Source organism: Canis lupus, chromosome 4, assembly GCF_011100685.1.
Source record: "Canis lupus familiaris isolate Mischka breed German Shepherd chromosome 4, alternate assembly UU_Cfam_GSD_1.0, whole genome shotgun sequence".
In the NCBI taxonomy this organism is placed as follows: Eukaryota; Metazoa; Chordata; class Mammalia; order Carnivora; family Canidae; genus Canis; species Canis lupus.
Window position 1 is genome coordinate 18,031,749 of NC_049225.1, and position 24,340 is coordinate 18,056,088.

Sequence of the window (24,340 nt, forward strand, 5' to 3'; positions counted from 1 at the left end):
TACAAATATTGCCCACTTGTGATTTTTTCCCCTTTAAAAACCCTTATACCATCAAAGTCCAAATACAAAACCCTGTATGTATCATTTTCTGGACATTCTAAGATTCTAAGATGATAAGACTGTTAAATTAGTGTTTTCTTCTTTCTGGTAGTCAATCTAAAAGAGCTAGATTGATTGATCAATTACTGGTGGTCTTTTTTGGAAGATGATACTCATCAAAACTTAACAAACTTTTTATTTCTCTGTGTCTGCTACATTATTTGTAAACAATGTAAATAGTATGCTTCTTGTGATGATTACATGAAATAATTTAAGTAATACGCTAATGACAGTTCCAAGAATATAGTGAATGCTCACTAAGTGTCAATTATTATTAATCAAAGTCATTAATAACAGTCCCATTGTTACCAGAAATACATGCAGACTAAACAGTTTGACTTTTTTTATAATGAAAATATTGTTTTCCCACAGAAAAGAATGCTAAATACAAATAATATTAACTATTTCTTAACTTTTTAAAATCTGATTATTTAAACCAGGTATGAAGACTTGATATTTTATTTATTGGGCACCAGGTGCAGTTTCCTCAGTTAGGTGATAGAGTAAAAAAGGAATAAAATATTAAAGAATATACTTTCTATCATTCCTCATGTAGGTATTTCTTGGGAGAGAAAGAAACCAATGGGCATATAAGAAGATGAATCTGGTTGGAGGTTATAATATCTAGAGCATCCAAGAACTGAGTGACAAAGAGTAAGTGATATTCAGGGGAAATAAGTTTCTCTCTCCCTGGTAAAATTCATCCAAAAAATTAACTCAGCACTACTTTTCTATTAAACTGTTAAAATATGGCCAATATGTTTTTATTCTTACATTTAAAGTGTTTTTATTCACAGGTTTATTAAACAAAGATGACACAACAGTAAAGCTTCCACAAACACACGAGAGTCAGCCTGAATCTGGTTAATTTAAACCCGAAGGCCATTTTTTGCTTCAACATGTGTTTTCACACTTGTCCAAGTTGGAACCTTCTTCAGATGGTGAGGAAAAGCATCACAGGAAATTTGTTAAGCTAAAGGCATCTTATCTATAAATTCAAATTCAAAATAGGAAAAATTGCTTCATAAAATTCTCATTCTGACCAATAGAGCAAACATTCATAAACATTTCATGGTTGCACCCATCAATTCAATACCTAATATGCCATAAAAAATTCTGTAGAGGCCCTTGGCTGTTCTTTATTTAAAACTTTTATTGAGTCACATGAGGAACTTTGCAGAATCCTATAAAACAAGTTACTGTGGTTTTCAATGTAAATTAAGTTTCTGTCTTTACTGTGGTGAGAATTGTTTATATTTTCTGGAGCTTTCACTTCGACCATTTTATGAATCCCATTTCTTTAACTGCCTAAGAATTGAGTGGTGTCTTCACTGGCATCACAGACATAGCCACAGGGGATGGACTTTTCCACCCTTTAATTTATTTAAAAACAGACAAATTAAATATCCTGGAGGAGGGTGGGTGAAACTTATTGCTTACTTAATAGTTTTCTTATTTATTTTTTTAAAATTTCCATAATTAGTGTAATCAACTGTTTTCTTTGGGCCATAATTTGAAAAAGAACCAAAACCTTTTTCCTTTCATAATATTTTATAAAGCTAAATATAAATTACATGAAGAATAAAGCCATGTTGATTATGTTTTTGCATAATCAGATAATTTCACTCATTAAGGCAGTATTTCTCAATCTCTGGGTCATGAGATCAATGTAACTGGCATGAAATAAATAATAATTAGGTAAGTTATATCATAAGAAGCAAATGGATCATACAGAGCAACATCAACAAATATTTACTTGAGTTTCAGTTGTGAACTCTTACCTGCATCCACGGGGAGAGTCCTAGAATGAAATTTTATAGAATCCCCTTCTATGACGTATTTCAATGCCAATTAAAAAACACTCATGTAAGAGCTGGACAGCAGATGAGAAGAGTCATTGTTTGCTGATTCATTCAGGCAGAAATTGAGCTGTTAAGCATCATCTCCTTTAAGCATGTGGACAACTACACTCTGTGGCCATAGTGACCCCTCTTGCATGCCCAGAGCTTCACATTATCTCCAACCTGGTGAAACTAAATTTACCAACTTCATTTTGTCATGAACTTGAGAGTGTCTCTAGCACCTTTCTCTAAAGCCTGAGACTCAGTGGCTTCCAGGTGACACCAATGAGTTTTTCTAGAAGATGTTTTTTTAGTTTTAGTTTTTGGTCTTTACTCTATTAGCACTCCCAAAGGTGTGTGCAAACCTAATGTTATAATTTTCCAATAGCTTTCTGGTCTTTTTACGATATAGAGCTAAACCTTTACCTGGTCTGTAACATTTTTCTTTCCTTTTTAAAAAAGATTTTATTTATTTATTCATGAGAGACAGAGAGAGAGAGAGAGAGAGAGAGAGAGAGAGAGAGAAAGGCACAGACACAGGCAGAGGGAGAAGCAGGCTCCATGCAAGGAGTCCAATGCTGGACTCGATCCCAGGACTCCAGGATCATGCCCTGAGCCAAAGGCAGATGTCCCTAGTCTGTAACGTTTTTCATGATCAGCCCTAACCTCTTCCCATCACTTTCTATTCCACATCCACTGCCTTCTCTCAGTTTCTCAAATACTCCATGTTCTTTCCCCACCTTGAAGCTCTCAGATTGTTATTTTCTTTTGTCTGGAAAGCTCCTCTCTTCACATTGCCCAGGTAATATTGTTTCTTCAGATAAGTTCCAGATCAAATCAAGTTTCCAAAGTTAAACGTTGTCAGGAAGCCGTATAAATCACCTCCATGGCACCTTTCACAATTATAGTTAAATACCAATTTCATGGGGCACCTGGGTGGCTCAATGGTTGAGCATCTGCCTTTGGCTCAGGTCACAATCTTTGGATCCTGGGATCTAGCCCCGCATCAGAGTCCCCACAGGGAGCCTGCTTCTCCTTCTGCCAATGTCTGCCTCTTTGTGTCTCTCATGAATAAATAAATAAAATCTTTAAAGAAAAACCTCAATTTCATAATTATGCAAAAGCTTTGCTATCTTGTCTAGTTCTATATCCTCATTGTCAATTATAGTGCTGACCCAAATCTGATCCTCAATAAACACTTAAATGAATATAAGTAAGAATAAAGTCCCACATAGCAACTTTACTGTGTGTAATGATTCACATTTATTCCTTAGAAAAATCACAATTTTTATATATTAGGAAACTTTCAGGCTGATCATAAATCTCCAATATTACTTTCAATTTCTCGAGTCAACTCAATAGTAACCATAGGATACCCCATAGCCATTCTCCATGCTTTTGCATTCTTCTATTGTAGACTGTCTTGGAGTTAGAAGTGAAAGTCTCTGTGGAGGATGTCCTTCCTGGATATAATGACAAAAATCTCAAAAGCAAAGAAAGAACCCGTCTGTTTTTATATTTTTCTTATATGTCATTTCTCGTCACTGGAGTGCACATGTAATGCTTACAGGTCCAGTTGCCATTTTGCAACTTGATGATAAAATTAGCAGCAAAAAATGTCAGAACAGGAAGATAGAGTCTAATTCTCTTATTTTATTAGCCACAGTAGGAACCACATATAGCCCACTCCTGAACTTCTTTTTGTATTATTCAAATAAATCCCATAGTTGAATAAGCCACTGTTGTACAGTTTTCTCTTATATGCAGCAAAAGATGATCTAAATGATAAAGTTTTGTATTTTAACCTGGCCATGTTCCATGAAACATCAGAAGACATGAGGGAAAAATAGGTGATATACTTAGATGAATAAACATAAATATGCCTCTGTTTTAGTGGAAACAGAAATATAATTGCGATAATGGAAAGAGAAATATAATTGCCATAATTCCATAAACAACATAGAAATTAAGTAATTATAATTGAATCTGGCCCTGAAACAGTGGCAAGAGAATTAGCATGTGAATTAAGTTTAGTCTTAAGGAGGTATATATATGAAAGCAAGCGATTGTCAGAGAACAATGAGTTCTTAACTTTTTCATAAATATTAGTGATTTTTTGCTACCACATATCAGATCAGATGAAAATTTATTAAAAAGGCCTGAAAATAATAGCTAAGTCCTCATGAAGGCATGAGACAAGCCCCAGAAGTCCCCAGGCAGAATTGAAAAAAAATCGGAAAAGTAACTTTTAAAAGCTTACATCAAATATGCCTCCTTGGTGTGAACCAGTTGAGGAAAACATTTATTAAGTTTAGGTTTATAATTTATTTTCATAGATGTCTTATATTAACATTAGGAGTGGAAAAGTTGATGCTAGTTTTGTAATAACAAAGTATTTTACGGCTAATTCTGCCAGGAAAATAAATTCTCCTACCCTAACACAAAGCATCTGAAGTCTTAATAACAGTTAGTCAAAGAAGTTAAAAAAAAAAAAAAGTGCATAAGAATGATTCCTTTTATTTTCTACATACAAGTTTTCATTAAATGCAATTTACAACAATTCAACTTGGCTTATCACAACCTCACAGGATCAGGACCTCTGGTGGTGATTGAGTTTTAGAATGAAATAACACTGAAAAGTAGTAGTAGTAAGCTTAGGTAGAGGATTGAAAGATACTTTTATGTAAAAATGAATATAAACATGCAAATAATTTCAGTCACTATGTTGGTAAATCTCTGCTTTCTGATATTAAACTTCTGTCATCCTTTCCTTATGGTTTCTTGAGATGTTTCTGAATGTAATGAATAGTCCAGAAATATCTATTCATTTTACTTTTATATTTTAACATTAATTTTAAATAATTTCAGACTTCAAAAATGTTGCAAAAATTGTGCAAATTATCCCCATTTTCCTGTCACTTCACTTCTCTAGATGTTAACTTCTTATATAATAACTGTGCAAGTATCTAAACAAGAAGATAAAATTGATACAATTTTATTAACTAGACTACAGAGATCTTTCAAATTTCACAAAATGTTTCACAAATGCTCTTTGCTCCAGGATCTAACTCAAGACCCCACATCATATTCAGTTGTTATGTCCCTTCATTCTCCCCCAATCTTTGGAAGTTGCTTGGTCTTTGTTCATCTTTCATGAAATGGACACTTTGAAGAATACTGTCCAATTATTTTGTAGAATGTCTCACAATTTGTGATGGATTTTTCATCATGACTAAATTCAGTCATGTGTTTGTAGGAAAAAATGTCACAGAGTGATATTCTGAGTTGTAACCTCCTCAGTATATTACATCAGGAGGCACTTGACCTCAATCTGCATCATTATTGGTGATATTAACTTTAATAATTTGATTACGATGATGTGTGCCAGGTTTCTCCTCTATAAAGCTACTATTTTTTTTCTTCTATTAGCAATAAATACATTATGGGAAGATATTTTGATGTTATGCAAATATATTATATTCTCATATTTTTGCCCACTAATTTTAGAATACAGTGATGATTCTTGTTTGGAACAATTATTAGTGTACTGTTTTCCAAAGACACTTCTCTATTTTTCACATCCCTTCTGTATTTATTAAATTGAAATTTTACTCTAAAAACAATTTTCTCCTTTTAATTCAATTGTTTATGAACTAAGAGTTTCATGGACAGTTACTTTGTTCTATTTATGTTTTATTGTTATATTGTCTCAGATTGGCCATTGGGACCCCCTTCAAATTGTTGCCTATTGATATAATAACATCATCTTTTAAGCATGTTTTACTTTCTGTTGCCATAAGACTTTTTCCGTGTCCCAGTTGTCAATAATATTATATAGTAGTTAATTATATTTAGAAAGTAAAATCTGGACACTAGATATTCTAATAACCACTGGTGTACATTTTGCTTCCAGGACCTTTGAACATACATATTTTTTTCTACCTTACTATACTTTTTTTCTTCAAATTTTTATTTACATTTATTAATATTACATATAGTGTAAAATTAGTTTCAGGAGTAGAATTTAGTGATTCGTGACTTACATATATATATAACACCCAATGCTCAACACTAGTGGTCACCTTAATACCCATCACCCATTTAGTCCGTTTCCCACCCACCTTCCCTCTTCGATTAGGTTTATTCCTAGGAATCTTATGATTTTTGGTGTAATTGTAAATGGCATGGATTCCCTGATTTCTCTTTCTGAAGCTTAATTATTGGTGTATAGAAATGCAACATATTTCTGTACATTGATTTTGTATCCTGCAACTTTGCTGAATTTCTCTATCAGTTTTAGCAATTTTTTGGTGGAATCTTTCAGGTTTTCTACATGGAGTATCATGACTTCCTCCTTGCCAATTTGGATGCCTTTTATTTCTTTTTGTTGTCTGATTGCTGAGGCTAGGACTTCCAGTACCATGTTAAATAACAATGGTGGGAGTGCACGCTCCTGTCTTGTTCCTGACCATAGATGCAAGACTCTCAGTTTTTCCCTATTGAGGATGACCTTAGCTGTGGGTCTTTCATATATACTGTCTATATCTTTCTATCTCTTCATGCTGACACTTATGATACAGTCCAACTTCACAGAGCTCATTCTAGCCTTTCTTTTCCTATTTATTTTACTGAAAATGAGAAACCTTGACTTTCACCACCCTCACGATGTTTCTTTATTTACTCAATCCTAAAATGTACTGTATATAAAAACTTCCAAAATTATTAATCTATATAGCCCACAAAAAATATGTTCACCAAATGAAGTATAGTATTTTTGTATAACTCTTTTTGTTTTTAGCTTTCCAGTATATAATTAAAATGTTATTTTCAAAGTTACTTAGATGAGTTATTTTCCTTCCAACCTTTTTTAGTGTGATAATGTCATGCATTTATAGCACAATTAGGTTTATTTGCATATGGAATTTAGGAAGAGGAGAGAAATCAGAACAGAAGAAATATTCTTTAAATTTATGGATTGAGAATTATTGCAAACAATGCTTCTATAATCATTGGGGTGCATCTATCCCTTTGGATTATTATTTTTGTTTCTTTGGGTAAATACTTAGCAGTGCAATTGCTAGATTGTAGGGTTATTTTATTTTTAACTTTTTAAGGAACTTCCATATTGTTTTCAGAGTGGCTGCACCAGTTTCCATTCCCACCAACAGTGCAAGAGGACTCCCCTTTCCTCAAATCCTTGCCAACATCTTTTGCTTCTTGTGTTATTGATTTTAACCATTCTGACAGGAGTAAATTGATATCTAATTGTAGTTTTGATTTGTATTTTCCTGATGGCATCTTTTCATGTGTCTACTGCAGTGTTTTTAGAGAATTTTGTTTTGTTGTGGTGGTTTTAAATTTTACCATGGAATAATCTTTTTAATTTATGATTCTACAAGTAATTTGTAGTTGTTCAAAGACTGCCTATAATCTATATTATGGAACTTACTTATGTTCTCTTTGTGACCTAATACATGCTCATTTTTTGTGAATGTTCTATGGACACATAAGAAGGAAGTTTTGTCTCTGTATGTTACAACATATAACATTTGTTTATTAGCCATCTACTCTAAATTCCATCTTTGTTTTAGCTTTGGGTCTATACATATATGTTAAAATTTTAGCTATCAGTCCTTTTGCAAAAGGTTGGATCAAGCTCATCCTCTAGTAGTTTATTTAAGAGATATTCAGGGATACAGAATTCCCCAGTTCTTTCTAATTATAACCACTTTTCTAAAGCTCTAAGTGATTTAACTCTTCTGAAATTCTTAGTGTAATACAAGACACAGAGGTAAGTGCTTCACTGATAGTTTCATGTACTATTACACTATAAGTTTCTGGAACAAATTGGGAAGTATTTGATAGATAAATGGGGATCAGGCAAGCATCCAACAGCCCCTAATATTCATGACTTCACTAAATTTGAGTTAGTGTTCTTATTTGGATCTAAAGCCAGTGTCTAAACATCCTACATCCCTTTGGAATGAAAAATGATAGGGTCAATAGCCTAAATGCCTGTCTTATTTTATCACCACTGGAAAATGTGGAAAAGAAAAGGGTGGTAGATATGCTAAATTAGCTCAATCTGCTTACTGTTGGGAAAGAGAAGTGCAAGTGTCTATTGAGATTAGATTCAAGGTGATTCAAGGGACATGAAGCAAAAATACAAACTGCGTGTAACTTTTTTTTTTAAATTATTAACCTCACCTACCAGGGAAACAGGTGCTATTGGCTCTCAGACTCTTACAAATCAGATTAGCCACTCTTCTTCCTCAGAAGACAAGTGAAAACAATGTGTATATTAATTTCAACGCTTTCCTTTTCTGAAAAACGTTATTAACAGCACTTACTATGTACTTCATTATACTAAGCATTTAATATATATGCTCTCCCTCTTATTTCTCACAATAATCCTATATGTTAAAAACTATTACAATGGATATTACACGAGAAAACCAAAATATGGTGAAAGGAATTAAAATTCAGGGATCCCTGGGTGGCGCAGCGGTTTAGCGCCTGCCTTTGGCCCAGGGCGCAATACTGGAGACCCAGGATCGAATCCCACATTGGGCTCCCGGTGCATGGAGCCTGCTTCTCCCTCTGTCTATGTCTCTGCCTCTCTCTCTGTGACTATCATAAATAAATAAAAATTTTAAAAAAATAATAATAAAATAAATAAAATTCATAGCAGAACTTCTCAAAACTGAGTATTTTAGAACCACCTTGAGTGCTTATTAAAATACAGATATTGACCTCAATTCTCCAACTTTTGAATCTGTGGGTTTGAAGTAAAGGCCCAAAAATTTGCATTTCTAACAATTCCTGGGTGATGTTGCTCTAGTAGCTTTGGCAACCACACATTAAGAACCACTGCTCTGTAGAAACATAAGAGTAGAGTGAGATACCACTTCTCCATGCTCCACGTTCTCCATGTTTTGTTTTTTGTATCTTAACAGCCAAGCACGGTGTTAATTAGAAAGTTGGGTTTCAATAGCCCATTTCTGTAGTTTCTAACAATTTTCCTTGGGATTTCTCTGTGATCATTGTTAGGTAATTTAGGTTATGCCACAAGGAAGATTCAACTTCTGTCAAGTCATATTGAATCACAGGTCCATTATTCACTGCCTTTTCTATTATAGCAACCATGATACCCAATGTAAGCCACCAGAGCTCATACGATGAACTCAAGTATATAATGAACAAAAACTCAAATTCAAACACTATCCAACTGATACTACTCAAGTTTCACAAAAATATGAAAGTTATGAAAAAGAAGTTATAATTTTAAAATATTATAACATTTTATGAAAGTTATAAAATTAAAGTTATAATAGAAAATCCTCTTAAGTTAAAGTTCAAAGACAAAAAAGCCAAATATTTTCTCTATTCACTTATGTTTGTTTCTTCAATCTCAGCCAAAGATATTCAACAGATGGAGGCTGAGTTCCTTATATTGTTTTTTTTTTCAATAGTATGAATATGGCTTCTCTGAATGCTCCAAATTTGAATAATTTCAATTCCAATTTACTCTTGGTTTGTCTTCCTTTTCCATAAAGTCTGTTATAGGATTTAATATTAAAAGAGGATAAAATCAGAATTCTTATGTAGATATAAAATGTTAAAGATTATGAGCCACCTGGGTGGCTCAGTGGTTGAGCTTTGGCCCAGGTCATGATCCTAGGGTTCTGGGATCAAGTCCAGGAAGGGGCTCCCTGCAGGGAGCCTGCTTCTTCTTCTGCCTGTGTCTCTGCCTCTCTCATGAATAAATAAATAAAATCTTTAAAAAAAGGTTTTATTTCATTCATATTGTTAAAGAGAAACTTAAGGAGCAAACACATGAAGAGGAAAAAGGAAACAATTTTTTTTTAGGTTTACAAATTAGGCAAGACAACCCAAATCCATTGGTCTGTCTGTACTTCAAGGATAGAGAGGAAGTGCTATTTTGAAGGCTTAAAACCATAGTAGGGGAAAATTTCAGTTGATTTGGGTTACTCAGTAATTGACCTTTTTGCTCAATATTGTGAAAGGAGGGAACTTTTTCACATATCTAAGCCTCAAAATGTTTATCACAATTCAAGTGGCTGCTCTTCCAAAAACCACTCAAGGTGGCTGTTGCAACTCTTGTTAAAGTCAGAGTTGTCAACCCCTCCCTGGCCCCTTTTTTTCTTCAATATTAAAAAGAGAGCCAGACAGCTATGACAAACAGTTCAAAGGAGAATACAAAGAACAAACACATTTATAGATCAGGAAATTGAACTAAACTTGCAAATATATCCAGTGCTGGCTTTTCCAGGGTGCAGAACAGATTTTCTCTCCACCAGACAAAATTCTTTTGCATACAAACAAAATTTATTTTGCATTACTATCTGTGATTTAAGGGTGGTAAAATAGCTCAAAGGCATTTGATGGCAAAAAATGGATAATCCAGAAGCCATGCTCCAAAAATGCATATTCTTCTTTTGGAGACACCCAATAATCATTTTACTTATTCCAAATTCCCTTGGAACTCCAAGGGTCACTAATATATCAATATGATTATCACATATCAAGACTCATATCTATAAAATCTTGAAACCACACATAATTTTTCAGGCATACTATAATCATTCTATTCAAAACATTTTTCCTTGAATCCAATATAAAGTATAGCACAAATCTCCAAAGTATGCAAATCAGAGATTTTAAAAGAAGTTAGAAAGGAAAAACTACTAAAATAAAGAGATTTTATTTTCATTTTCAGCCACTTCACATCAAGAAGTTAATTGGGATGCTCAGCTTCCCTCCTAGTGTTGGAGGAAGGACTTCTCTGTTAGTATATAACTTCTTTTCCCAGAAGGCAACATTTGAAATTCTTTTCATCTTGTAAAATTTAGACATATATAATGGTAACACCCAAATATTCCAGCTTCCATCTTTTGAGACTCCCTTATCCCTTTATTTCACATTCCACATATTTTAAACCATTTAGCTAACATTTTGCCTTTGGGTCTTAAATATCTGTCATCTCCATATTCAGACTTTGTCTCCATTCCTCTCTCCAAGTAGAATATCCAACATTTGTAACAGAAAATACTGTCAACAAAATTTATTGTCATGCAATTTGTACAGACAATATATCCTGCCCTTCTCCATGCCCAGTAAGAAGTGATCTTAATACAGTTTTAATTACTTATCCCTATATTTGCAGATTCTGCTTCTTTTTTGTATTTTTTTAAAGCATGGGTTATTATTGTTTCAGTTGCAAGACCTCCACAACAAATTGCTGAATTGAGACAAATGGCAATGCTGCCTTAAAGTATGCCATTAGAAGTTTAGGTATCTGTGATAGTTCATCATCCCTCAAATTTTACCATCCTTGTGTTACTGAACTTTTTACCCAAAGCATGCTGTCTTACATATCTTCTCCTCAAATAAGTAACTGTAATTCTAATGTTTAATTTCCTTTATTACCTCTACTTAAGTAAATAAGTCCAACCATATGTTTATGATTTTAAGCTACTTATTATTTTGGTCCTTTCTTTCCCTACTTTATTCACACTTTTCACTGGACCTGAAGACCCTTCTTCCTCTTGCTTTCACGTTCAACCTTTGCCTTCTGTTTTGCTCTCCAGATTCTCTCTTGCAAAGTCTGTTATATATAGTGAGGCATATAAAAACAATGAGCTTTGAGTCTCTCAAAAGCACACACCATTCAAGTAAATTCTGATTACCTCTCTTGTGAATACTTGAACTGTATTTCTTTTGCTATATTCCCTATGCTTTTATTTAGATTTTTTTTAAACTTCTCAGGCCATACCCTCATAATCACTGTTACTTTAAAACATATCTAATAATTATAAAAGTATTACACATTGGTTTACCAGGTCTTTTTCATTCAAATTTTCCAAATGTTGAACCATCTTATAGCAAATTTATTAAAAAGTTGTTTACCAATTGCCTTTATAACTGATTTCTGATTAATAGCTTAAAGAGGAGTACTCTCTATAGATTTTGTGCTCTCAGCTCCTCTGGAAGTATTAATCAATTTGGCATCTGAGACTGTCTCCTAATGTTTTGTTAGTTTTGTTTGTTCGTTTTTTAGTTCTAGTGATCCTCCTCACCAATAATAACTCAATGACCTCCTATTAGTTTTATCTATATAATAGACCTTCCTTTCCTTTTCTATAGACAGATGATAGATTGATTGATAGATACACAGATAAAACAAACAGCCTGGTATTTACTATTTCAGTTCTTCTCAAGATAAAATCACTGTCTTCTATCATGTAAAACATGTGTCTTCACTTTTCTTCTTTACATATTCTTACTTGGAATGCAAGATCATTTCTGGACTGCAACTTTTAACTTTCATTCTTCACTGAACAAACTTGCCACCCAGAGGATCCAGGCTTAAGGTTTTTTTTTTTTTTTTTTTAATTACCTTCTTAGATTTTATTTTTTTTTTAAATTACATTGCACTTTTTAGAATTGCATTGCATCCCCTATGTCAGTCTAAGAAAATGTTATATTTCCTTATAATAAGGATCCTCATTCATCTGTATCTGCTTACTAATGAGATTTACTATTTTAGTACAATTAACCTGTAGTCTAGATCTCTGAATTATGCAACTATAATCAGACATTATGAAAAACAGAATAAAATTTAGACTGTGTACATGTGATTGAGAATAATTAGTGGCATCTTGGTGAATGTATAATAAAAGGAGAGAATGCAAAACAAACAATACAAATCTCTAGCTTACTAGACTTAAAGCACCAACACAGTGGTGTTCTGCTTGCTTCTGAGGTAAGTCTTAATTGAAAATTAACAAAAATATTTCCAGAAAATCTAGAATCTAGAACATCCAGGCCCAGAGTAGCATCTGTAGTTCACAGTATAAGAAGCTATATTTCTTGCTTGACCTAAGTCTGCTAAAGTCAGTTATATCAGTTGCACCCAAAACCTGACTCCATACATAGTGTCTGAGCTTGTCTCAATGTTTTGCAGTACTGGGGGAGCTATAAGTGTCAGCCTAATACTCATATCTCCTTGCTTTGGTTTACAACCAATGAAGAATAGACCCAGTGAACTGAGCCTAGAATGGATATTAGAGAGCAATGTGTTATTTTTACTAACTAGTCTGACCAGTACACAATAGCTCACCACTTTGAAAGAACAAAGCCATCTGAGTTAAGTTGAAGAATACAGCTTGGATCAGTGATCAAAGTGAGGAGTCCGTTACTATCTCTTCACATTTAAAATTGATGGCTATTGGAAAAGAGAGATCATACAGCAAATGACATTGAAGATTGTGACATAATTGCTGGCAGAAGAGGGACTACACAAGAGGGAGAGATGGAGACACAATGCTTTCTTAATACAATAATCCACAACTCTTAGAATAAATGTTAGATGCTCAACAATAAGAATATATTTATAACCTCCCTGTGAGAAGAGTGCATTAATTAGGCAGAAAGAGAAACAAAGTATTCATTCCATTCTTGTCTTCTCATGAAGAAGAGAATATCACATTCCAATGGAAACACAATGATGAGTTAAGAAAGAAAGGATGAAAGCAAGGCTGCAGGATTACACTTGGACGAGAAAAATAATCGGAAGCAAAATTGGGAATGGAAACCAGATGACAGGGTCAAAGGAGTGGAGACACAGAAGGCATATTCCTCATTTAAAAGTTTGTTAGAGGGGCACCTAGGTGATTCAGTCAGTTGTCTGTCTTTGGCCAGGGTCATGATCCCAGGGTTCTGGGATGGAGTTCCACATGGGACTCCCTGCTCAGTCAAGAGCCTACTTCTCCCTTTCCCACTACCCTTGCTTGTGAGCACGCACACTCTCCCTCTCTAATAAATAAAATTAAAAAAAAAAAAACTTTTTAAATAAATAAATAAATAAATAAATAAATAAATAAATAAATAAAAGCTTGATAGAGAAACAGAAGTAAGTGACCTGAAGATTTGTACATAATGGGACAAAATTGTGCATGCTTACAAAAATAGAAGGATCAAATAAAGAATAAGGTAGTAAGACTACCTCGAACCTGGAGAAAGGAGAAATAATACTCAGAAGAAATTTCCCAGTTTGTTCCTGTGGATTTACTCAACCAAAAATCTTTGTGGTTCCCCAGAATGGTGCTTTTTGGAGCTGAAAATTATATCAGTTTATTGTGGAAATGAAGAGGCTAAGAAGGAATGGAAGTGGTGGGTGCAGGAGCCACAGGAAGCTTTAGAGGGAATGGAGGAAACCCTTCAAGCACTGATAGGAAGGATGAAAAGACAGATTTACAACAGTAGTTCTCAATCTTTTGTGCAATGAGAATGATCTGCAGAGATGTTAAAAATTCCGATACTCAAGTCACATTTCTACCCAAATACATCAGAACTAGTGAGAGTGGGAACAAGAATCAGTGATTGTAAAGTTATCAGTGATTGCAATAAGCAGCCAAGATTGATAACCACTAACAGAAAGCACATTTTCTAAGCATGTTCTATGGAACACTAGTTCTGAAGTATGCTACTTGAAATAGTTTAGACTTTCAAATGATTTGGAGGAAATTCATCCTCTATACTTTCTTTCTGATTCAAAGTGTAGCATAGAATATTAAAGAGCCTGAGAAATTCCACAACAACCCTGTCCAAAAACAAAAAAACCATTCCACATTGTTAATCCAGCATTTCTCCTAAATTATACCCTACGGAACTTGAGTTTAATAGATCTCACTTTAAAACTTAGTGGTTGGGGTGCCTGGATGGCTTAGTCAGTTAAGTGTCTGCCTTCAGCTCAGGTCATTATCTCAGTGTCCTGGGATCAGCCCCCACATTGGGCTCCCTGCTCAGCGGGGAGTCTATCTGTCTGTCTCTCTCCCTCTGCCCCCTCCCCACTGGTTGTTCTCTCTCCTCTCTCTCTCTCTCTCTCTCTCTGTCAAATGAATAAATAGCCTTTTAAAAAGCAACAATAACAAAAATGTAGTGATCTGGAGCCAATGGGATGATGAGGGATTAGATTATTTAGGGACTTTTGTAGACAAGATTAATCTTTTCCTCCTAAAGTAGGAAGCAAGGAAGATAAGAAAGGGCCTCTGATAAACTAGCACGTGGTGAATGAGATTACATATATGAAACCTAGGGAAACCATCTCAAAGAATAGATTTGGGAGTGCGATAGGAAATCAGAATAATGAAGGGGAACCATGTGGAAGCTTTGTTCTTAATCTTGCTGCAAGGGTAGTATTACTTTTCATGAAACAAACCCATGTGGTGACAGTATGTCTTCACAAATAAAGTGGGTTTCTAAGGAGATTGGCCCATGTCACACAATTAATTTACCATAAATTAGGGATCAAAAAAAGATCTCCAGGATATAAATAATCTTAAGCTATACTTAAACTTCTCAGACTTGAGTTTCAGTTAATTAGATATACATTTCAAATGTAAAATTTACAATAAAACAAAATTATAAGGTCTGATTATTATTCAATCGTTAGGTAATAAATAAGGGAATGATGTTTGCTGTATTTTTAAACTTTGGCTCTTAGAGGATTTTAGGGGCATAGAATCAATGACTTGTAAAAAGATACAGATTTCTGCTGTACTTATTTTATGCGGTGTGAAATGACACAGGAATATTCAAAACAAGTTTCCCTAGCTTCACTGATAATGCTTTCATGCTACTCTATATTTATATCCTTTTTAAGCACTGGGAGTCCAGGAAAGCAATTCAGTGATTATATTTCTTGAGGTTTCAATACTAAAAGCAAAATTGAACCGAGCACATGCACTTGTGATTTATTCACTAGGCTTTTGCCAATAAGATATTGAAGCTATTTCTTTGGTCATGAAATTTTATACCCCCAAAACAAATTTACCAGGCTGAGAAATATACTAAATAACCTCAATAGTGTAATTTCCATGGATTCTTCATCCAAATATTGTTCATTAACAGCAGTTCTTAAAGATTTTGTCAAAGAATATTTTCAATAATGCGATAAGCACTCTCTTAATTGTTTTATTTGCTGAGGGAGAGTTGGGAACAAGGGAGTTAGAATGTTCTGCTTATTCAAATATTGGATTTTCATCATGTATTGAGTGCCCATTTGTAAAGACTTTAGGGAAAATAAAATACATCGACATCATCTTAAACACTGTTTGCTCTCTGGTAAGTTGATAACTAACCCACTTGTGTCAGTTGCTTCAGAGTTCCTAAAATGCATCAATTTTTATCACTCTGTAGAAGCTAGGTAAGAATGACTGCACTTGATAGAATGAGGAGAAACTTTTTTTTTTTTTCCAGCAAAACATAAGGGTAAGGGTCCCATTTAACTTCTTTTTACTGTAAAGTTTAAATTACACTTCACTGAATAATCTTATTTTAAGATCTATTTATGTATTTTTGAGAGAGAGAGTGCACCCAAGCAGAGAAGGAGGCAGAGAGAGAGAAACAGACTATCCCTGAGTGCAGAGCCCAAGATGGGGCTTAGTCTCAAGACCCTCAAGACATGATCTGAGCTGAAACCAAGAGTTAGACACTTAACCAACTGAGCTACCCAGGCGCCCATGCTGGAGAAGTCTTTGATAATGAATTAAGCTATATATATAAAAATAATCTACAACCTATTGTGTGCTATTCAAATGTAAGCATTTTAAAAAGCATTATAAAGTAACTTTTTAATGTTTCTTACTTGCTATGAATTTGGGTCTTTGAAAAACAAAAAGATGGGGCAAATTTGAACAAATTTGTATCATGAATTTAATATATTACTATTCTCAAGTGTCCTGGTGCCCCCAACAGTAACATAAGTTAAAAAAAAAAATTGGGCCGCCTGGGTGGCTCAGCAGTTAAGCATGTGCCTTTGGCTCAGGGTGTGATCCTGGAGTCCTGGGATCCAGTCCCATATCAGGCTCCCTGCATGGAGCCTGCTTCTCTCTCTGCCTATGTCTCTGCCTCTCTCTCCATGTCTCTCATGAATAAATAAATAAAATCTGTTTAAAAATATTATGTGAAACATACCAGGTAAATGACAGATGGTAGCAGATTTCTCTGACCTATGGCCAGGGCCACGATCCCACTCTAAGACTTATTGCCATCTTTTTGTTAACCTCTGGGTCTCATTTCAGTTCGATGTTACCAATTTCTCATAAAAGGCACAAAGTATTTGCCTACAAATGAATAATTCTTCTAAAGCTCATGTGGAATTTCCAAGATCTATAGAGAACTTCTTAAACTCAACAGCAAAGAAACAAACAATCCGATCATGAAATAGACAAAAGACATGAACAGAAATTTCACCAAAGAAGACATACACATGGCCAACAAGCACATGAGAAAATGCTCCACATCACTTGCCATCAGGGAAATAAAAATCAAAACCACAATGAGATACCACCTCACACCAGTGAGAATGGGGAAAACTAACAAGACAGGAAACACAATAACTAAACTGTGGAAGGAGCCTCGGTGTCCAGTGGAAGATGAATGGATAAAGAAGATGCGGTATATATATATATATATGTGTAATATTACTCGGCCATTAGAAATGCCGAATACCCACCATTCGCTTCGATGCGGATGGAACTGGAGGGTATTATGCTGAGTGAAGTAAGACAATCAGAGAAGGACAATCATTATATGGTTTCCCTCATATGGGGAATATAAAAAATAATGAAGGGATTATAAGGAAAAGGAGCAAAAATGAATGGGAAAAATCAGAGAGGGTGACAAAACATGAGGTCTCCTAATGCTGGGAAAAGAACAAGGGGTAGTGGAAGGGGAGGTGGATGGGGGAATGGGAAGACTGGGTGATGAGCACTGGGTGTTATACGATATGTTGGCAAATAGAACTCCAATAAAAATATACAAAAAAGTTTAAAAGATAATAAAAAATAAAAAAACCTTATGTGGAATCTTTTCACATATTGATAGCCACCATTTGCTGAAATAAACGTAAGAGTAAAACAAAGTCCCTTCTGCTGTTTTTCATAGAAACCTTTATGTTTCTAACTAATAGCAGCTTTGTACATTTTTATGACAGGTGAGATCAGAAGAGTTTCTTTCTTTAGAGTATTTTTAACACAACTCTTTGTAGAATTTTGCAGTTGAACAAATTTTTACATGTGACAGTTCTTTCAGACTTTACACAAGTTGCCATTTTATTAAACTATGTGGATTTACAAAATTTGGTGCAGCCTAAACATTTCCACCACAGAACATTTCCTCCTAAAGAAACATGGACAAAATTAGAAAATCAGTAGGTTTTCCTCGGCTTCTACTGAAGTAATTTTGAAAGCTTATATGAGAATGTGGACAAAGGGAAAAACAGATGGTAGGTATGTGGCATTTAATGCCTACACCTCTTGATGGATGGGGAGCCCTCTGGCCTCATGAAATACAGGAGTGGCCTGGAAGAGGTTAGGCAGTTGTGGCATGGAATCATGTCTTTCTTTCTTCATGTTCTATAAACATGGATGATATAGAGGAGAGCTTTATAGTCATTCAGGTGAAATGCTGAGGCTACTAAGAGCAAAAACCAAGCACGGAGGAGAGCACTACGGACAGAGGAGAGCACTTCAGAGAATTCAGGATTTCGCCATCACAACAGGCCAAGACTCTGCCTAGAGTCTGTGTTTTATTTATTTTTTTTTTAAGATTTATTTTATTTATTAGAGACACACACAGAGAGAGGCAGAGACACAGGCAGAGGGAGAAGCAGGCTCCATGCAGGGAGCCCGATGTGGGACTCGATCCCGGGTCTCCAGGATCACGCCCTGGGCTGAAGGCGGAGCTAAACCACTAAGCCACTGGGGCTGCCCTAGAGTCTACGTTTTATAATGATGAGTTCTTATTCTACACAAGAGTTAGCATGAATATGAAGGCCTTGGTAATAGCTGACATGGTTTGCTAATCGTATTCCATCATGTTAACTTTTCCTTTAAATTCATTAATCAATTTTTATTTTAGAATAGTTTTGGATTTACAGAGAGGTTGCAAGAACATTGCAGAGTCCCCAAATACCTGAACACAGTAATGAATGAGAATTTTGGTTGCTCTGCATCCGAGCCAGCTATGGGGTATTGTCAGCGTATTGAATTTTGTTTCTGTATCAAACTTTAAAGAGAAGTAATACTTCACATTTCCAAATCACTGTATAATTTACAGAGCATTTGCACCTACATCACTGTATTTGACCCTTACAGCAATCTTGTGAAATGACATGGAGGTTGCTTCACATTCAAGAACCAGTAAATGGAGGAGCTCAACACTTCAACCCAGATCAGATTCGGTCCAATCCTCAACATTTGCAGGTATAGTTTTGACCACTAATTGATATTCATAGATGATCTTCTTTTATTAATTTTTAAAATCTCTTTAATTCTTGTTTTCTTTATAAAAGCTGTTTCTTTTTTTAAAAAATTCCAGCATAGTAAACTTATAGTTATATTAGTTTCAGGGGTACAACTAGTGTTTCAACACCTCCATACAAAATCCTGTGCTCCTCACAGTAAGTGCTGTCCTCAATCCCCATCCCCCATTTCACCCATCCTCCCATCCACCTCCTGTCGGGTAGCTATCAGTTTGTCCTCTATAGTTAAGAGTCTGTTTCTTGGTTTGTCTTGCTCATTTTTTCCCCACTTTGGTCATTTGTTTTGTTTCTTAAATTCCACAGATGAGTGAAATTATGTGGTATTTGCCTTTCAGTGACTGACTTGCTTTGCTTAGCATTATACTCTCTAGCTCTATCCATGTCATTGCAAATGACAAGATACTATTCTTTTTATGGCTGAATAATATTCCATTGTGTATATATACTGCATCCTCTTCATCCACTTATCAATCAGTGGATACTTGGACTGCTTCCATAATTTGGCTGTTGTAAATAATGCTACCAATATACATAGGGATGCGTGTATCCCCTTCTATTAGTGTTTTTGTATTCTTTAGGTAAATAGCTAGTAGGGAGATTACTGGATCATAGGGTAGTTCTATTTTTAACTTTGTCAGGAATCTCCATACTGTTTTCCACAGTGGCTGCACTAGTTTGCAATTCCACCAACAGAGCACAAGGGTTCCTTTTTCTCCACATCCTCACCATTTGTTTATTTGCTGTGGTTTTGATTTTAGCCTTTCTGACAGGTGTGAGGTAATTTTATAGTTTGATTTGCATTTCCCTGACGATGAGTGATGTTGAGGATCTTTTCATTTGTCTGTTGATCATCCATAGGTCTTCTTTGGGGAAATTTCTGTTCATGTCTTTTCCTCATTTTTTCAATTGGATTGTTTCTTAGGTGTTGAGTTTTATAAATTCTTTATAGAGTTTGGATAATTACCCTTTCTCAGATATGTCATTTGCAAATATCTTCTCCCATTCAGTAGGTTGTCTTTTAATTCTGTTGATTGTTTCCTTCCCTGTGCAGAAGCTTTTTACTTTGACAAAGTCCTAAGAGTTAATTTTTGCTTTTGTTCTCCTTGCCTCAGGAGATATGTCTTTTAAGAAGTTGGTATGGCTGTTTTCAAAGACATTACTCATGCACTCTCTTCTAGGAATTTTATGGTTTCAGGTCTCACATTTAGATCCTTAATCCATTTTGAGTTTATTTATTTTTGTATATGTTGTGAGAAAGTGGTCCAGTTTCATTCTTTTGCAATTTAGCTGACCAGTTTTCCCAACATCATTTGTTGAAGAGACTGTTTTTTCCCCATTGGATAGTCTTTCCTGCTTGGTGAAGATTACTTGACCATATCATTGTGGGCTTATTTCCAGGCTTTCTATTTTATTCCACTATATTCATTTTAGTCCCAGTACCATTCTGTTTTGATTATCACAGCTTTGTAATATAACTTCAGGTCTAGAATTGTTATACCTGCAGTTTTCATCTTCTTTTTCAAAGTTTCTTTGGCTATTCAGAGACTTTTGTGGTTACATAGAAATTTTATGATTGTTCTGGCTCTGTGAAAAATTCTATTGGTATTTTGATAGGGGTTGCTTTAAATCTGAAGATTGCTTTGTGTAGTATAGACATTTTAATAATATTTGTTCTTCCAATCCATGATCATAGAATGTCTTTGCATTTCTTTGTGTCCTTTTCAATTTCTTTCATCATTGTTTTAGAGTTTTTAAGCTCAAAGCATTGGATTATAATATTTTAATAAGTTTATGGTTGTATTCATTGTTTTCACTCGCATATCCATAGTAACAAATTATGGTGAGCATCTTTACACGTGATCATTTGCTTCTCTATGTATATTCTTTACTAAGGTATTTATTCAGGTCTTTTGCTCATTTCCTAATTGGGTCATTTGTTTTCTTAGAGTATTAAGAGTTTTTTGTATTTCTGAATATAGATGCTTTATTAAATATATTTTGCAAACATTTTCAGTTTGTGGCTTGTATTTCCATTCTTTTAATTTCTTTAAAAGTAAACATTTTTTCTTCAAATGAAAATAAAATTTAAAATTTAATATATAAATTTAAAATGCAATATGTGCCAACTCTACTGAAAAATGTTTTTCCTTTCATCAGTAGAATAAGTACATTAAAGAATTTAAAAAAAATAATAAAACGCAACTTGTCACAATTTTTTTTCATGGATCATAGTTTTGATGCTATGCTAGTAATTCATCTTCCAACCAAGTTCACATATATTTTCTCCTATGTTTTCTTTTTTTTTTTTTAAGATTTTATTTATTTATTCATGAGAGACACAGAAAGAGAAAGAGGCAGAGACACAGGCAGAGGGAGAAGCGGGCTCCATGCAGGGAGCCTGGCATGGGACCTGATCCCGGGTCTCCAAGATCAAGCCCTGGGCTGAAGGCAGCTCTAAACTGCTGAGCCACCGGGGCTGCCCTCTCCTTTGTTTTCTTAAAGAAATTTTATACTTTTGCGTTTTACATTTAGGTCTCTGATTCATTTTGAGTCAAGTTTTGTGTAAGATGTAAGGTCTCTGTTTAGGTTCATATTTTGCATATGGAAGTCTAACTGTTAAAAAGATTATCCTTTTTCTTTTGAACAGCCTCTGTACCATTATTAATAATTAATTGACTATATTTGTATGTCTCTTTAGAACTCTGTACTATGTTCCATTGATCAAATGTCTATTCTTTTGCTAATATAATATTATCTTGATTATAGTGCCTTTTTAAAAATACATATATATTTATTTATTTTTAATATTTTTTTAGATTTTATTTATTTATTCATGAGAGACACACAGAGAGAGAGGCAGAGACACAGGCAGAGGGAGAAGCAGGCTTCCTATGGGGAGCTCAACACAGGACTTGATCCCAGGACCCAGAGATCACACCCTGGGCCAAAGACAGACACTCAACCACTGAGCCACCCAGGCATCCCTATATAGTATCTTTAAGATGAATTTTGGTTTTGTTGTTGTAGTTTAATTGAAGTATAGATGACACATAATATTACATTAGTTTCTGGTGTACAACATAGCGATCCGAGTCTATACATTATGCTATACTCACCACAAGTATACCTACCATATGTCACCATTCAACACTTATAATACCATTGACTGTCTTCCTTATGCTGTAATTTATCCTAGTGATTTATGCAATCCATAATTGGTAGCCTATATCTCCTATTCCTCTTCACTCATTTTGCTCATCCCTTTTCCCACAGTGAGGACCATCGCATTTCTTCCTCTCTCTCTCTCTCTTTTTAAGATTTTATTTCTTCATGAGAAACACAGAGAAAGAAGCAGAGACACAGGCAGAAGGAGAAGCAGGCCCCCTGTGGGGAGCCCAATGTGGGATTTAATCCCAGGACCCCAAGATCATGACCTGAGCCAAAGGCAGATGCTTAACCACTGAGCCTCCCAGGTGCCCCACATTTTTTCTCTGTATTTGTGCATCTGTTTTTGCTTTTAGGTTGTTTGTTCACTTGTTTTGTTTTTTAAATTCCACATATAAGTGAAATCATAGTATTTGTCTTTCTCTGACTGACTTATTTCATTTAACATAGTACCTCCTAGGTTGATCCATGCAATCACAAATATCAAGGACTCATTATTTTTGATAGCTGAGTAATATTCCATGGTATATATACCACATATTCTTTAATAATTCACCTACTAGTGAACACTTGGGTTACTTCTGTATCTTGACTGTTGTAAATGCTTCATTAAACATAGGAGTTCATATATATTTTCAAATTAGTATTTCTGTTCTTTGGGTGAATTACTGGAACATAGGTATTTCTACTTTTAGCTTCTTGTGGAAACTCTATACTGTTTTCCACAGAGGCTACACAAATTTACATCCCCACCAACAGTGTGTAAAAGTTCTTTGTCTCCATATCCTAGACAACACTTGTTATTTCTTGTCTTTTTGATTCTAGCCATTCTGACAGGTGTGAAGTGATATTTCATTGTGATTTTGATTTGCATTTCCATGATAATTTGATGTTCAGCATATTTTAATGTATCTCTTTGCCATCTGTATATCTTCTTTGGAATAATGTCTGTTCATGTCACCTGTCCATATATAATTGGATTATTATTTTTTTGGTGTTGAGCTATATACATTCTTTATATATTTTGGATGTTAATCCCTTATCTGATATATCATTACAAATATCATCTTTCATTCAGTAGGTTGCTTTTTCATTTTGTTAATGTTTCCTTTTCTATGTTTAAGATAAATTTTGAAATCAGGTTTTAAGGATGAGAATGATGACTTTCAAGTGTTTTGCATACAAGAGCTGAAGCCATTAACTTTTATATTATTTAGCACATGTCCACACCAGAAGGAAATACAATTCTATTCTACCTTATTTTGCCATTTTCTATTTTTTTTAGGATTTCAAATTTATAATGGCATTTTACATGACTTTTAATCATCCTAATATCTGAGACAGTAAGTAAGGGTGAACTAAGCAGTATAACCTCATTTATCTATTGAATATATGAAAACACAGAGCTGACCTATGTTGGCTCATTATAGGTGGAATGTGGTAGAGACAAGTTATTCTTTCAAAAGATTGAAATCCCATCCTTTCAGAAGTGGGAGAAAAAGAATTCATTATCAAAATCCTCATAATTCATTCTGTCACATCAAATAAATCCTAATTCTGGTTTTAAAAAGAAATACAAACTGAAGTCAAAATTCCCAAAATACTTATGATAAACAAGTACTACTTTATACTCACAACCCACACATAATCATTTGGATTTTTGCTAAGTTTGTTTTGTGGTTACAGCAGCAAATGAAACATAATTGGGTAGGTTAAATATTTAGGAAGCCCAGGGAGATAATCACCATTGGTTTATGTTGGCAAAAATTCATTCATTATTTAAACCATTTACTCTTTCTTGATTCTGAATTGCAGTGGATTGTTCTCTGGTGTCTAGATGTAGATTTCTGACTAAAATGTTGAGGCTTAAATTTAGATCTTGGCA